The sequence below is a fragment of the Heterocephalus glaber genome, unplaced genomic scaffold (genome assembly GCF_053883595.1).
Source record: "Heterocephalus glaber isolate CG9 unplaced genomic scaffold, H.glaber_assembly_v1.0 deba00001442, whole genome shotgun sequence".
NCBI lineage: Eukaryota > Metazoa > Chordata > Mammalia > Rodentia > Bathyergidae > Heterocephalus > Heterocephalus glaber.
This window is the reverse complement of record NW_028258296.1, coordinates 35,048,750-35,064,578: the sequence shown is the minus strand read 5'-3', so window position 1 is coordinate 35,064,578 and position 15,829 is coordinate 35,048,750.

Genomic DNA, 15,829 nt, shown 5'->3' with positions numbered 1-15,829 from the left:
TTCCAAGTATCTCACACTGATTTCAGCTAATTTGTTGTCAGTGTTTAGGAATTTTCCTAAGCAAGGTCATAAAGCTCACGTTTTGTTTTGTTTGGTCTTGAACAGAAATATGACCAACTTTACTTCTTCATATGTACATCTTGATACATTCTTTAACAAATATTTACCATGCAGTGACATCCTAATTTTATTCTTAGGCTCTTTCCTTCCTGTTTGTTGTGATTTGCACTGAAACACTGGGCTCTGAATTCACCCCTGCTCCCTTTCTTCCTAGACAAACTTGTCACAGTTTGAATACATGGTACTTCATTTAAATTTTTAATTGTTCTCAAACTGGTCCAGAAGTGCCAAAGTGGTTGCAAAGGAGGATAAAAGACTAGGAGGAATGTCTCCAAGCAAAACATGAAGCTGATTATTCGATGTGCTTGACCATATTAAGAAATGTTTCAAAAGTGTACCATTTTTTTCCCTCAGGAAGCTTGGCGGTGAATCAATGTTTGGTACACAGAACACTAAGCCTGGGCGCGCGCGCGCACACACACACACACACACACACACACATCTTGTTGGAGAATGTTGCTTTAGATGTGCCAGCCAAATAAGCTTCGGTGTTAAAGCTAAACTCTAGAAGTAGGCCAGGCAACCCTCTCAGTCACAGAAGGACTGGGAGAATCATGATCGGTGCAGTTTGCTCCCAAAAGGAATGTTATGGTTTGTGTTTCGATGTCTTCCCAAAGCCTCATATGAATGAGGTGGGACTTTCTTTTTCAGAGGTAGTTGAATCTGGAATGTGTGATGCTGGGGTTAAGGGCGTGTGATTACTAAACCACTACATGTGAGTGATTAGTTTGGCACCACCCTTACCCTGGTAGTCTGAATAAGATAAAAGGGACAGAGAGATGTTAAAGTCTCTCATTACCTTTGCTGCTTTGTGCGTGCTGTGTTTCTCTTCTGCGATGCTTGTTTGCCATCCCTGTCTTCGAGCCAGCTGATTATGGACTGAAACCTCTATAAACTGTAAGCCAATAAACCCTTCTCTTTTAACTTTGGGTGTTGGGTATTTTGTCTCAACAACAAGAGAAAAGTAACTAACACAAGGAAGAACAGAGCTCACAATTATTCTTCCCAAATTTACCTGCCTGATAAATTGCTCTGCCTCCCCAGGAATGGAGCAAGGTAAAGAGCAAAGAGAAGCCAGGATATTATTTAGGGAAGTTGTCTCTTCAAAGAAAACAGAATTAGGGAAAAGTATTTTCCTTGGATAGTATGCAAGTCATCTAGCCTCTTTTGTGGCCTAATTTTTTTTGCCATCCTGGGAATTGAACCCAGGACCTTGCACTTGCAAGGCAGGCACGGTGCCACTGAGCTGAACCCTTGGCCCCTTATGCCCTAATTCTTAAGCTGTTATTCATCTTCCAAAGATCACAAAAGTAAAATGTATTAAACATGAAAATTAATATACGTCCTATAACTAGTTACCAACAACTAGTATTTAATAAGCATCTAAGAGGTTAAAGAAACAGTTCTAAGCCTTTCACACGAACTAACTCAAATCTCAAAACAGTATTATTACTTTTAATTTACTTTGGTTTTTGTTTTTGGTACTGGGGATTGAATTCGGTCTTTGTGCTTGTGAGGCAGGCGGCAGAACCACTGAGCTAAATCCCCGGGTATTACTTTTAATTTAAAAAGAAAGAAACTGAGTCCCCAACGTTAAGGAACTTGTTTACACTCACATAGTGAGCAAGTGAATGAGTGTGACCTTAACTGCATTCTCAGTGATCCCATTCAGTAAATCCTACATGCCAGGGCACTGACTTATTCCCAAGACTTTCTAAATTGAAATGGAATGTTGCTGACTTTATGTATGGCCCTGTACAGAGTGATGTTATTGTTATTAATGGCTTTGCTTCTAGGGATATTCTGGCTCTTCTCCACCTCAGACCTCTCAGGATGTTGCTTTCAGGAAGTCACTGCCTCACCATCCCTCCCATAGGTCTAGGTTTCATGCTCTTTCCAGCTCCTTTGTTGTATAATCTGTTTAATCATGTTATATAAAAATTGCTATTTTAATTTTCTCCCCTCCCTCTAGTGTCTTTGTGACAGGAACTATGTTTTCTGTCTCTGATGGCATGAGTTACAGAATATTACTCACACTGCTTAGATACACTAGGAACAGTGTATTTTATTCTTAAAGACTTCTATGATCTTATCATTCCCCAACTGCTAGACAGGCAAAAGAAAAAGTAATAATTTGAGCCTCAGTTGTTTTAAAACTTATTTTGATAATATATTTATAACAATCTCTTTAACCTTGTCTCTCTGAAATAATTGTTCTATGTTATCAATGGCCCATCCTCTCCCTATTTCTGTCTAAAGAGACATCTGGCACACGGAGCAGAGTCTCACATGGATACGAATAAGTTGGGCATTGTACAGAAGCTAGCGTTATGACTTGTGTATTCAGTCCTGTCCTGGGTTCCGTTGTTGACAGAAGCTGCTGATATATGTAGCTGATAACTTTCTGGTTAGTCTTTATTGGTTTCATCAGTCTAACCTCCCCCTACCCCGACTCCCAATCCATCCTGGCCTTCCTTGAGTTCCTACTGTCACTCCACATCCTGCTGAGTATCTGAAATGTTCTCTACCTGGTCCAAGGTCCAAGATATCCACTTCATTGGACTCACCTCACCTGTCATGCTCAATCCATGATGTACATGTTTATCTGATCCCCTTAACTTGCCCTCTTGACCATGCTGAGTCCCTTTTGGGTCCTCCTACCTCCTTTCTGTACTTTACACTTAAGAGTTCAGAACAGAGTAGGACAATCAATATATACTGTCCCTATTGTGTGCTAATCACTGTTCCAGAGCATCAGGAGTGCAGTAATGAACAAAACAAACAAAAATTTCTGCCATGTGGGGTTCACAGGTTTATAATCTAGTAATCCCCTTAACCTGACTTGCTTTTATTAGAACACATCATTGTTTCTTTCACCTCCCTTTCTCTAAGTTTTTTCATCTGTACAGTCCCTAAAGTCCTTTCTCAAGGAATGAGTTTCCCTCCCTTTCTATTAGCAACCAGCCCATTAGACCTAGCCTGTAATACATTAAATGAGAGACAAAAGAACTTAGCTTTCTTTCGCTTTTAAAATGCCTATAGTCTTGCTGCAAAATTCTGTTTTGAATGTCAGATGTTAAAGATGAATTATTCTTTCTCTTTGCACTTATTCTATAATAATGCACATCCCCTACTGAGACAGATGGGAGTCTTAGGCTGAATGAAGAAAGTCTTACATGTTGCAAAGGTAAATGAAAAGGAATTAATATTATTAAAAATATCAACTTTATTACATTGGGGTTTCAATTCCCTGGTATACTGCCTGGCAATTCTAGGCATTCCATAGTGAATTGTATTATAGGAATGGATTGTATTATAGGAATTGATTATATTATAGTATCTATACTTTTGTTTCTGGGTTAGTGAATAATTTATGTAGGCTAACTTTTTTATTGACATTTAAACTATTTTCCCCTTGAAAAGAAAGAAGGAAATGGAATTAATATGAGAAAATGGAAAAATGGAAACAAAATCTTTGTAAATAGGGAGGGATGGAGGGGTTGAAGGGAGGGCTGGTCCAGGGTGAAAAATAGGAACTAAGAGAGATTATGTAAAGGTGCAAATTTCCAATGATGAATGTCATTATATTGTATACCTAAAATGTACCAATGATTAGAATGAATAATCGATAATGGAAAATAGGAAGAAAAGGTCCAAAAGGGGTAAGGGTAGTGGGAGGGGCAGGGGAAAGGAAAGAAAGGAAAGGAAAAATGATGAGAAATGGAAAAAATGGAAACAAAGTCTTTGTAAATAGGGAAGGGTGGAGGGGATGAAGGGAGGGCTAGGAATGGGGAAAAAATAAGAACCAGGATGCATCATGTAAAGGAACAAGTTCCCAATGAGAAATGTAAATGTGTTGTATACCTAAAATGTACCAATAAAAGAATTTAAGTAAAAATAATAATAATAAATAATTTTTTAAAAAATTATTTTCCCCTTGTATTTCTTTTCCTTCTCTTGGGTAATTTTTTTAATATCTCTTGCAACAAATTTAAAATAAGCACACTGAGCTGTATTTGTTATTTCTTTATCTCCCGATTAAAAATTTGTGGTAAAGGGCCAACTGGCACAAGAGTAAGCAGGTACACCACTTGACTTAGAATTCTTGAAAGATTTAGAGTTTGCTGGTGAGAGAGGATTATGCTGTTTTATTGACTGCTTTCTCTTTTCAAAGCAATATAGACCCATGCATTGTTCAATTCTCAACAGTTGATAGACTTATCTGAGAGTAGATGGCAAAAATGGTAATCGAAAGCCAGAATTGGAAAAAGTCACTTTAACTGACTTCTCAGAGTAGGCATTTATTTTATACAGATTATCATGTAGTGCATTGTGTGAAAATAAAACCACATGAAGTATGATCTATAAGTGATACCTGCTATATAGTTTCTCAACCTAGCTTACCAGAGCACTTGTCAGAAATATTTCACTGCCAATCAAGTAGATTCAGAGAAAAGGTCAGTGGTACAACTATAAAGGTCAATCTATTTTAATTGCCTAAGGTTTAAAAAAAGCCCTCTTCTCAATTTACTGTGCCCCTAAGAGTCATTTTCCTGCTTACACAGTGATAAAGTGCTAGTTTATCTTGAATGTAACATAGTGGAAAATCAGCAAAACATTAAATTAAGTCAACTAGCACTTTGGAAAGTTTATTCTGTGAACATAGGTTACATGTCCTGTCAAGGCAAATGACTGGTTATTGGTTATATAAAAAAAAATAGTTTCATTTTCTTTTTTAAAAGTGTTTTACTGAAAAAATTATGTAGAGATTTAAACAATAAAGTTACATCTTAAATATCATAAGACTTAATTTGAGAATAATGGTATTTTAGATGTGCAAATGTATGAAATACATTGTATTCTGAATTCAAAGTAGGTTTTGAACTGGTTTTTGTAAACCATGCTATATTTATTAAAAAAATTCTCTAGGATCCGTCCAGATTCCACTTGCTCTCCTTCCTAATTTTTATGGAGTCTATGATATTGTAAAATAAATAAAAAGTAATGAAAATTTGGGGTGTGTTCTAGTTCTTTCTTGTTATATCTTAATAGTAACATTAAAATCAAAGTGTCAACCTTGTGTTCATAATTTTCTGCTGTTTAGGAGAGAAGGTGACATAAAAAGAGCACTGAGAGTACACATCAGACAATACAGTTCTAGAACTTACTGAGGCATTAACTAGTGTAGACAAGCCACTCTGTGAGCCTTAATTTTGTATTTATGCAGTGATCTCTGATTCAGAATATAGAAACAAAACCTACAGCAGGAATAAAGTGCACAATGAGATACTATCTGTATTTCAGAAATCAGAGGAATTTCTGGTAGACACTGCAGCAGTGATACTGCATTTCAGTGAGCAACCTAATTCATGAGCTAGCTACTTACATACGCTCTTACTCCCTTTACTCAGCAAAACAAAGGGTGGGATGAGGAAAGCTTTTGGGATGTTGAGATTCCCACCAAATTTACAGAAATCCTAGGGGATTCACTTGGAAGTTCCAATCCTTAAGTCCACTGTTCTATTATGTATCACAAAAGTACATAAATAAGAAAATAAAAGGAGGGGAAGGGAAGGGGAAGAAAGAAGTCTTAAGATGTGTCGCATACATGTGCCAACATCCCATGATAGATGTAATCATTATGTACTGTAAACATATACTAATAAAAATGAAAAATTAATTAGTTTATCCATGTGCTAAATTAAACATGCACTATCAGTGATAATATTTGATACTGGCTTATAATATTTATGGTTCTATTTAATCTTCATAACAATTTTTGAAGACAAAGATTACCAACTCCAGATTATAGGTAGGAAAATGAGGTCTAGAAATGTAGAGGGGAAAGAAATATCAGATTTAAAAAAATTTTGGGGGCCGAAGATTTAGCTCAGTGGTTTCACTGCCTGCTGCGCAAGCACAGGACCTGAGTTCGATCCCTGGTACCAAAAAAAAAAAAATTATAAAAATTTGTGGGTGTGGACATAAGGTATTATGGATTACACAGAGATGAAGGGTACTGATTAGGCCATATGACCAATTTTTTTCTGGACTGAAATAGCACAATTTCAGAGATACTATAATTCATTCTGATTGGGTAAGACATGGTAACTCTAACCTTAAATTGTACTACTGTAAGTCAAGTGACAGCATCTTTGTTCTTGAGGTTAGAGTTGGACTATAGGTAGCAAATTCAAATAGCTCTTATAGTGAAGAGGTTGGGAAGCGTCTACAAGGATTAAGCATAATATCAAGGACCCAGAACTCATATTTTCTAGAAATATTCATGAGCCTCCAAACTTAAATGCAAAATTGGAATACAAATCCAGACTGGGGTACTTCCTGTCTAGAAAGAGAAATACGGTAAAAATGGGGCACTGGGTTTGGAAAGCAGATGACTATTTCTGTTTAATGGGCTATGAATGTCACCTAGACATAAAACACAAGGAGAACCAGCCAATTCAAGCCCCTTAATGGATTCCAGATATGGCTCTCATTGACAGTGCTCAGTGTGATCAAATGTCTTTAGTTCTCCATGTTGGTCTTCATGCTGAGACTAAGTGGGCAGAAGCAAGAAGCTCTGCTTTCTTGGTACATGAGCACATGGTTCAGCTTACAAAATGTGTTTTACTTGAAACCTGAGATGTTCTGCTCAATAAGTCTGCAGATGTATAAGTGTGAACTTTCCATGTTACCTATATAAAAATATGTGCCACATTACTCTATAATAATCTCCATGTGTATTTTCATGGCCTGTTACCCTGTGAGCAAATGGTACTTAATCAGTGCTTCTAGGGCTATATAAGTATTCCCATGATAGTTATGCAAATAACTTTAATAGCATAAAGAAATAGTTATTTCAATGACAGACAGGTAAAAGAGGTAAACTCTGTTTCCGCATGCCACAATTTTCTAATCTTGTTAAGGTGTGTATATCTATATGGCTGAAAAAATGTGAGGAGTTCCTATTCGGGTTCCCTAGGTGTTAGGTTAAGTCAGAAATTACCAGTACTTCACTACTAAAAGTGTAGTATTGGATCACTTGGGATCTTGTTAGAAAGGCAAAATTTCCCTCAACAACGTCATGCTGAGTTTCTGCTGAATGCTGAGTTCTATCAGAAAAGGTGCTATCAATTTCAATATTGCATCCTTTTAGCTAGCTTTAGAGTGCCTTCAAATGAAAAACACACAGATGGAGAATTATTCTCCATTAGCCCCAACTTCTTGTTTGATTTTTCACAACATTTTAGAAATTTTGAATCTCAGAAATTGCATCTCATAGCAGTGGCTATTCTTTTCAGTGTTTTTGTCATATTTCTTCTATTATTTTATCCTACAATTCTAAACCAATTAAAGAAAACTTTTTGTTTAGACAGGATCTTACTATGTTGTCCAGGTTAATCTTGAACTCCTGGACTCAAGTGATCCTACTGGCTCTGCTATCTAAGTGCTAGGACTACAGAAGCCCTCTACCATGCCAAGCGAGAAAAAGTCTTTATTGGGCACATTCTCATCTCTGTTCTCTTAGCTTTCCCCCCTCTACTTTTCTGCCTTTGTTATAGAAGGAAAATAATATCCTCATGGATCATGTTGAAATTTAGGTATTTATGTTTGTAGTATTTTTACTTATGTATCAGAAGTCAGTTTAAAATTGTCTCTAAATTAAGTTTAAGCACTGTTGGTTGGTAAATACCATTGTGGTTTGTTGCATAAAAACCCTATTCATTTTGAAATTGTACCCTTTCTTGCATTTTTTCTAAAAACCACACAGGATGATGAAGAAATAATGTGAGAAAAGTCTGATGAAATACGCTTACAAGCTAGTCTAAATGTTGTTTATTGAGTGATATACAGAATTTTATAATGCAAGCACAGCATTGTCTGAAAGGGACTCTGAGAGCTAATTCTTGGTTCCTGAACTAGTGGACCATCTGGAACAAAGAATTACCTTTTTTTGGTACTGGGGATCGAACTTGGGTTCTTGCGCTTGTGCAGCAGGCGGCAAAACCACTGAGCTAAATCCCTGGCCCAGGAATTACCTTTGTTTATGTGGGAGAAGCCACAGCTGATCTTAACTTCCCAGAAGACTGGTGGCATTGTTTTTTCCTCTTGTGATAATTAGAACTTTCTATACTAGCTCCTGTTCTTAGGTCTGAACAGAGAGATTTCACCACCTTCAACTAATTAGTGTGAAAATCCAGCCTAATGTACAAGTTGTCCAAGTATTTCTTCTGATAAGGTTACTGTCATGCTTGCCCTGTAAGAAAGCAGTGGTGGGGTTGATATAGGGGGAAGAGATGTAACTCCCAAACCTACTAGATATCCAAAATGCAAGTTTGTGTTCTCTAAAATCAAAGAATGAATTCTAGGAACAACAGAGGTTAAGAGTAGGAAAAATTTATTGGGAGAAAGAAAGCTCCTGCCTAAGAGAGACAGAAGGGGAACCAGAAAGTGGGTTGCCCACTCACCCCACTCTTCAAAGATGTTTTATACAGCAAAGCCATGTGGTGAGGCGGGTACAAAGTGGGACAAAACTATAAGACCCAATGGAAATTTACAAGGTGGGCATGAGGTGGGACAAAACCATGACCAACCAATAAGATTACATGTACTGTCATCCAGGTAATATTGATTAAATGGGGATCAAATGGGAAGACAAGTCACATACAAGGAATTTTCCATTTAGAATATCAATCACTGCTATCTATCTCTAGGGGAAGTAGTACTTCTTTTCGTTTTTATAATGCTAACCAGTGAATGTGCCTCAGTTGTTCTCCTCAGTTGTTGGTTCCTTGCTGTGTTGGCTCCTGGAGGGCTGGCGCCTTAAGGGAGGCCCTGTCTACCTGCCAACAAGATACCTAATTAATTTACCTACCTATAATAGGGTGGTGTCTTTCCTGGAATACTGGTCAGAGTATCCATCAGATAGATGATCCTGGCCTAAGCAAATGGTTTCATGGGAAGAAAGAGAGAATCAAAGAACCTGTGACTTCTTTATTGGTTATACCTTAAGTTTGTCTATTTCTTAACCTCTGCACGTGGTATTGTAAAATTTACCCTCGGTTCTAGTGATCCTCAGGTGGCCACCAGAAAGAAGCCCATCTTGTGTAACACATATTGATGCTAATCATAACTTTGTTCTGAGTACCTGGAGTTCCCTATCATTAATTAGCTTTGGAAAAGTTCATTTAACTGCCCCATATCTCAGTTTGTATTACTTGTAACATGAATTGGAGTTACTAGCCACACACACACACACACACACACACACACATATATATATGTATATTTTATTCATTAAATTTATTGGTACATTTTAGCTACACAATATGAGGACATTCATCATTGGGAATTTGTACCTTTACATGATATATCTTGGTTCTTATTTTTTCCCCTATTCCCCTATTAAGAAGCTATTAAATAGGAGCTCCACCTTCTGTTCCATTTCCAACATATAACCCTAATTACATCTCTATCCATACTGTTTCATTTTCCTCCTGTTACTAATAGGTACAACTATTTTTGCTAAGGCCAAATCTTTTATTTTATCCACTTTCTCAGCGACCTGAAGTTAAAGATTATGCTTTCTCTAATCCTATTATTCAAATTCTCCTTCACCTAGAGCTTAAAAATTGGCTTTTATTCCAACTAAGAGAAAAAGAGAGAATGTTCTCATTTGAGTACCTTATTCCCATTTTAACTACCGCCCTACTTCTTCCTCTTCATAGGAAAAACTTTTGAAGTTGTCTATACTTACTGTTTCTATTTCTTCCCCCTACTCATTTCTAAACCCTCTCCAATCTAACTTCTACCTACATGGGTCTACCTCAGTGTTTCTTACTTTGGGCAGTACTGGTATTGTAGGGTGGCTACTTTTTATGTGCATGAGGGCTATCTTGTGCACTTAAGATATTTAGCAGCATCTCTGGTTTAATTCACTAGATGCTCGAAGCAGCCCATTTCACCAGTTGTGGACAGCCCAAAATGTCTTTGGATATTGGCAATTGACTCCCATGGAGCAAAATCATGCCTGGTTGAGAACCAATGCTCTATCTCAATATCTACTAAGATCACCAATGATTTTCACAATGTTAAACCTCATTTTCATCTTACTTGATATTTCATGTCATCTGACATTGTTAGCTTCTCCTTTCTTGAAACATTTTTCTGTTGCAATGACTTAATATTCTCTTAACTTTTCTTTTACTTCTGGAACTGTTCTCTTTCTCTCTTTCTTTCATAATCTCCTTTGCAAGTACATTGTCTGCCAATTGATATTGAAATGCTGTAATTCTCTTCTTTTTTAGTTTATGAAAAAAATAAAACAATTTCACAATCAAGTAATAAGAGAATAATAATAGTTGTTACATTGTGGGGGAATCTTTTTTTTGGTGCTGGGAATTGAGCTCAGAACCTTGTGCATGCAAGACAGGCGGCAGTACCACTGAGCTAAACCCCTGGCTACACTGTGTATTGTTGTCTTCAAAGTACTTAGAGTATAAGACATAAACAAAAAAGATTGTTATAAAAAAGAAATAGATAATAACACAAATCTTTCTTTTCAATGAACTAAGATAAACTAGTAGTATAAATGAAACCAATTAGAGATATATTGAAATGTTTTTAAAACAATGGAGTTTGTAATATGGGGAAGTATTTGAACTGCTCCCTACTTCCCGTTTATCTCTTTTTTATTTTGTTATTTATTTGTGCTTCTCATATAAGTGAAACCATGTGATAGCTGAGCTTATGTGCCTGACTTATTTCAGTTAACATCATGTTCTCAAGTTGCATCCATTTACCTATGAATGCCTCAAGTTTATCTTTCTTTATGGCAGCGTAGTACTCAATTGTGTATAAATACCACATTTCTATACCTATTCTTCTGTTGATAGATATATACACTGTTTCCAGATCTAGCTGGAATTCTCTTCTTACATTGTTCTGTCTGTGAAATCTCACCAGTCCAAGGCTTTGGTCTCCATCTTTGTACCTCTGTTCTATCCTTGAAAAACTGGCTCTAGTATGGTGAACAGGCCAATAGTGACCAAAAAAGCTAGGTGTAATTGTTTGCCCATCACTGTGAGTCTTTATCTCTGATAGTGTTCTCTTTCAGAGAAAAAAGTTTGCTTCTTTTTTTAAATTAAATTAAATTTAATTTAATTCTATTTATTTATTTATTTATTTTTATTAAATTCTTTTATTGGTACATTGTAGGTATACAACACAATTACATTTCTCATTGGGAATTGTACCTTTACATAATGCATCTTGGTTCTTATTTTTTCCCCATTCCTAGCCCTCCCTTCACCCCCTCCACCCTTCCCTATTTACAAAGACTTTATTTCCATTTTTTCCATTTCTCATCATTTTTCCTTTCCCTTCTTTCCTTTCCCCTGCCCCTCCCACTACCCCTACCCCTTTGGACCTTTTCTTCCTATTTTACATTATCGATTATTCATTCTAATGATTGGTACATCTTAGGTATACAATATAATGATATTCATCATTGGAAATTTGCACCTTTACATAGTCTCTCTTGGTTCTTATTTTTCACCCTGGCCCAGCCCTCCCTTCAACCACTCCAGTCTTCCCTATTTACAAAGATTTTGTTCCTATTTTTCCATTTTCTCAATTAATCTCATTCCCTTCTATCCTTTCCCCTAGCCCTCCCACTTCCTTCCCCTTTGCCCCTTTTCTTCCTATTTCACATTACCTATTATACATTTTGGTCCTTATTTACACTTTCAGTTTCTCACACCAGAGAAACTATTTGGTATTTATACATGTGTGTCCTATTTATTTCACTTAAGAGTACTGCCTCAATGTGCATCCACTTAGCTATAAATGTCTCTAATTTCTCATTTTTTATGGCTGAGTAGTACTCCATTTTATAAAAAAAAAACCCACATTTTCTTTATCCAGTCTCCAGTTGATGGGCATTCGGGCTGTTTCCAAGTTTTAGCTATCACAAACTGTGCTGCTATGAACATGGGTGCACATATATCACTGTGGTAAGATTCTTTTAATTCTTTGGGGAAGATCCCTAGCAGTAGAATAGCAGGGTCAAATGGGACTTCCAGTCCTAGTTCTTTGAGGTATCTCCATACTGATTTCCACAGTGCTTGCACCAGTCTACACTCCCACCAGCAGTGGAGCAGGGTTCCTCTTTCCCCACAGCCCCGCCAGCGTTTGTTATTGGTGGATTTCATGATAGCAGCCATTCTTTCTGGAGTGAAGTGGGATCTCAGTGTTGTTTTCATTTGCATCGCCCGAATGACCAGTGATGTTGAACATTTTTTCATGTATTTATTTGCTATTTCTACTTCTTTGTCTGAGAAATGTCTGTTCATTTCAGATGCCCATTTTTGGATTGGGTCTTTAAATTTGGGAGGTCTGATCTTTTTAAGTTCTTTATAGATTCGAGATAGTAGACCTTTGTCTGAGGAAGAGCAGGTGAAGAATTTTTCCCACATTGTGGGTTGTCTCTTCACCCTGCTGGTGGTTTCTCTTGCTGTGCAGAAGCCTTTTAATAAGAAAAGATCCCACTTGTTGATTGTTTGTGCTAGTTCACGGGGAACTGAGGTTTTGTTCATAAAATCTTTTCCTACACCGATGTCTTCAAGGGTTCTACCTAACCTCTGTTCCAACTGGTTCAGAGTTTCTATTTTAATATTTAGATCTTTAATCCATTTTGATTTTAGTTTGTTGCATGGTGAGAGATACAGGTCTAGTTTTAATCTTTGCCAAGTTGAAACCCTATTTTTGCAGCACCATTTATTAAAGAGGTTATCTTTGCTCCAGTGAGGGCGTTTGGCTCCTTTGTCAAAGATGAGATGGCTGAGTGTGTCTGGCATTGTTTCTGCATCTTCTAATCTGTTCCACTGGTCCTCAGGTCTGTTTCTTTGCCAGTCCTATGCTCTTTTTCTCACAGTAGCTTTGTAGTAGAGTTGCAGGTTGGGGATTGTGATACCCCCTGCCATGTCTCTGTTACCTAGAATTGCTTTTGCTATTCTGAGTCTCTTCTTGTTCCAAATGAATTTTTGGATTGTTTTCTCAAGGTCTATGAAGTATGCTGCTGGGATCTCAAGTGGAATTGCATTGAATCTATATAGCAGTTTTGGAAGTATGGCCATTTTCACTATAGTAATCCTTCCTACCCAGGAGCAGGAGATGTCTGTCCATTTTCTGATATCATCTTCAATCTCTCTTTTCAGAGTGCCATAGTTTTCAGAGAAGAGGTCTTTGATTTCTTTCGTTAGGATGATTCCTAGGTATTTCAGTATTTTGGATGCTATTGTGAAAGGAATTATATGCCCTATTTCTCTCTCAGTGAGTCTGTCATTCGTGTAGAGGAAAGCTATTGATTTTTGTGTGTTGACCTTGTAACCAGCTACTTGACTGAATTTGGTTATTAAGTCTAGAAGACTTTTGGTGGAGTTCTTGGGGTCTTCTATATAGAGTATCATGTCATCTGCAAATAATGACAATTTGACTTCTTCATTTCCTATCTTTATTCCTTTTATTTCTTTCTCTTGTCTAATTGCCGTGGATAATGTTTCCAAAACTATATTGAACAAGAGTGGTGATAGTGGACATCCTTGTCTTGTTCCTGATTTTAGTGTGAAGGATTTCAGTTTTTGACCATTTAGTATGGTATTGGCTGTTGGTTTTTCATAGATGGCTTCTATCAATTTGAGGTAGAGACCATCTATTCCAATTTTTTGTAAGGTTTTTATCATAAATGGATGTTGGATTTTGTCAAATGCTTTTTCTGCCTCTATGGAGATAATCATATGTTTTTTGTCCTTGGCTCTATTTGTTTGTTTTTGTTTTTTTGGTACTGGGGATTGAATTCGGGTCCTTCTGCTTTCGAGGCAGGCAGTGGAACCACTGAGCTAAATCCTGATTCTAGTGTGAAGGATTTCAGTTTGTGACCATTTAGTATGATATTGGCTGTTAGTTTTTCATAGATGGCTTCTATCAGTTTGAGGTAGAAACCATCTATTCCAATTTTTTGTAGGGTTTTTTATCATAAATGCATGTTGGATTTTGTCAAATGCTTTTTCTGCATCCATGGAGATAATCATATGGTTTTTGTCCTTGGCTCTATTGATATAGTGTATTACATTGATTGATTTGTGTATATTGAACCATCCCTGCATCCCTGGGATGAATCCCACTTGATCAGGGTGTATGATCTTCTTGATGATCTTCTGCATTCTGTTTACCATTATCTTATTAAGGATTTTTGCATCTATGTTCATTAGTGAGATTGGCCTATGGTTCTCCTTTTCGGTTGGGTCTTTCTCTGCTTTGGGGATCAAGGTGATGCTTGCTTCCAGGAATGAATTTGGGAGTATTGCTTCTCTTTCAAGTTCATTGAAGAGTTTAAACAGTAGTGGCATCAGTTCCTCTCTAAATGTCTTGTAGAATTCAGCAGTGAAGTCATCAGGGCCCGGGCTTTTCTTAGTTGATAAGTTTTTAATTACATTTTCAATTTCATTGGTTGATATTGGGTTGTTCAGAATTTTTAGGTCTTCTTCATTCAACTTTGGTAATTCATATGTATCTAGGAATCTGTCCATTTCTTCTGTGTTGTCCATCTTATTGGCGTATAGGTTCTGGAAGTAGGTATTGATAATCCTCTGAATTTCTGCTGGGTCTGTTGTAATTTCACCCTTTTCACTCCTAATTGCATGGATTTGGGCCTTTTCTTTCCTTTTTCTGACAAAGTTGGCTAAAGGTTTGTCAATTTTGTTGATTCTTTCGAAGAACCAACTCTTGGCTTCATTGCTCTTTTGTATAGTTCTCTTAGTCTCCATTGCATTGATTTCTCCTCTGATCTTTATAATTTCCTCCCTTGTATGAGCTCTGGGGTTGTCCTCTTCTTCTTTTTCTAGAAGCTTGAGGTGCAGCATCAGGTTGTTTAATTAGGCTCATTCTGTTTTCCTAATATGCGTATTCACTACTATGAATTTCTCTCTTAATTCTGCTTTCATTGTGTCCCATAGATTCTGATATGTTGTATTGTCATTGTCATTTAATTGAAGGAACTGTCTGATTTCTTCTTTAATTTCCTCTGTGACCCATTGGTTATTCAGAAGTGTGTTGTTCAATTTCCATGTTTTTATGAAATTTTTTGAGTTTCTTTTGCTATGGATCTCCAATTTCATCACACTATGGTCTGATAATATACAGGGGATAACTTCAATTCCTTTGCACTTACTTAAACATGTTCTATGTGTGAGTATGTGGTCTATTTTGGAGAATGACCCATGTGCAGCTGAGAAGAATGTGTATTCTGATTTTGTGGGGTGGAACACTCTGTAAACATCTGTTAAGTTCATTTGTTCAGGAGTTCAATTGAGTTCTAGTATTTCATTACTTATTTTTAGTCTAGTTGATCTATCTATTTGTGCCAGTGGGGTGTTGAGGTCCCCCACTACAGTTGTATTAGTGCATATATGACTTTTCATGTCCATTAGTATTTGTTTTATATAGTTGGGTGCACTAGTGTTTGGTGCATAGATATTTATGATTGTCATCTCTTCCTCTTGGATTCTTCCCTTTACAAGGATGTAGTGTCCTTCTTCATCTCTCTTAATCAGTGTTGGTTTGAAATCTAATTGATCTGCAAAGAGGATAGCTCCTTCTGCTTTTTTTCAGGTTCCTGTCGCATGGAGTATTGTTTTCCACCCTTTTACTT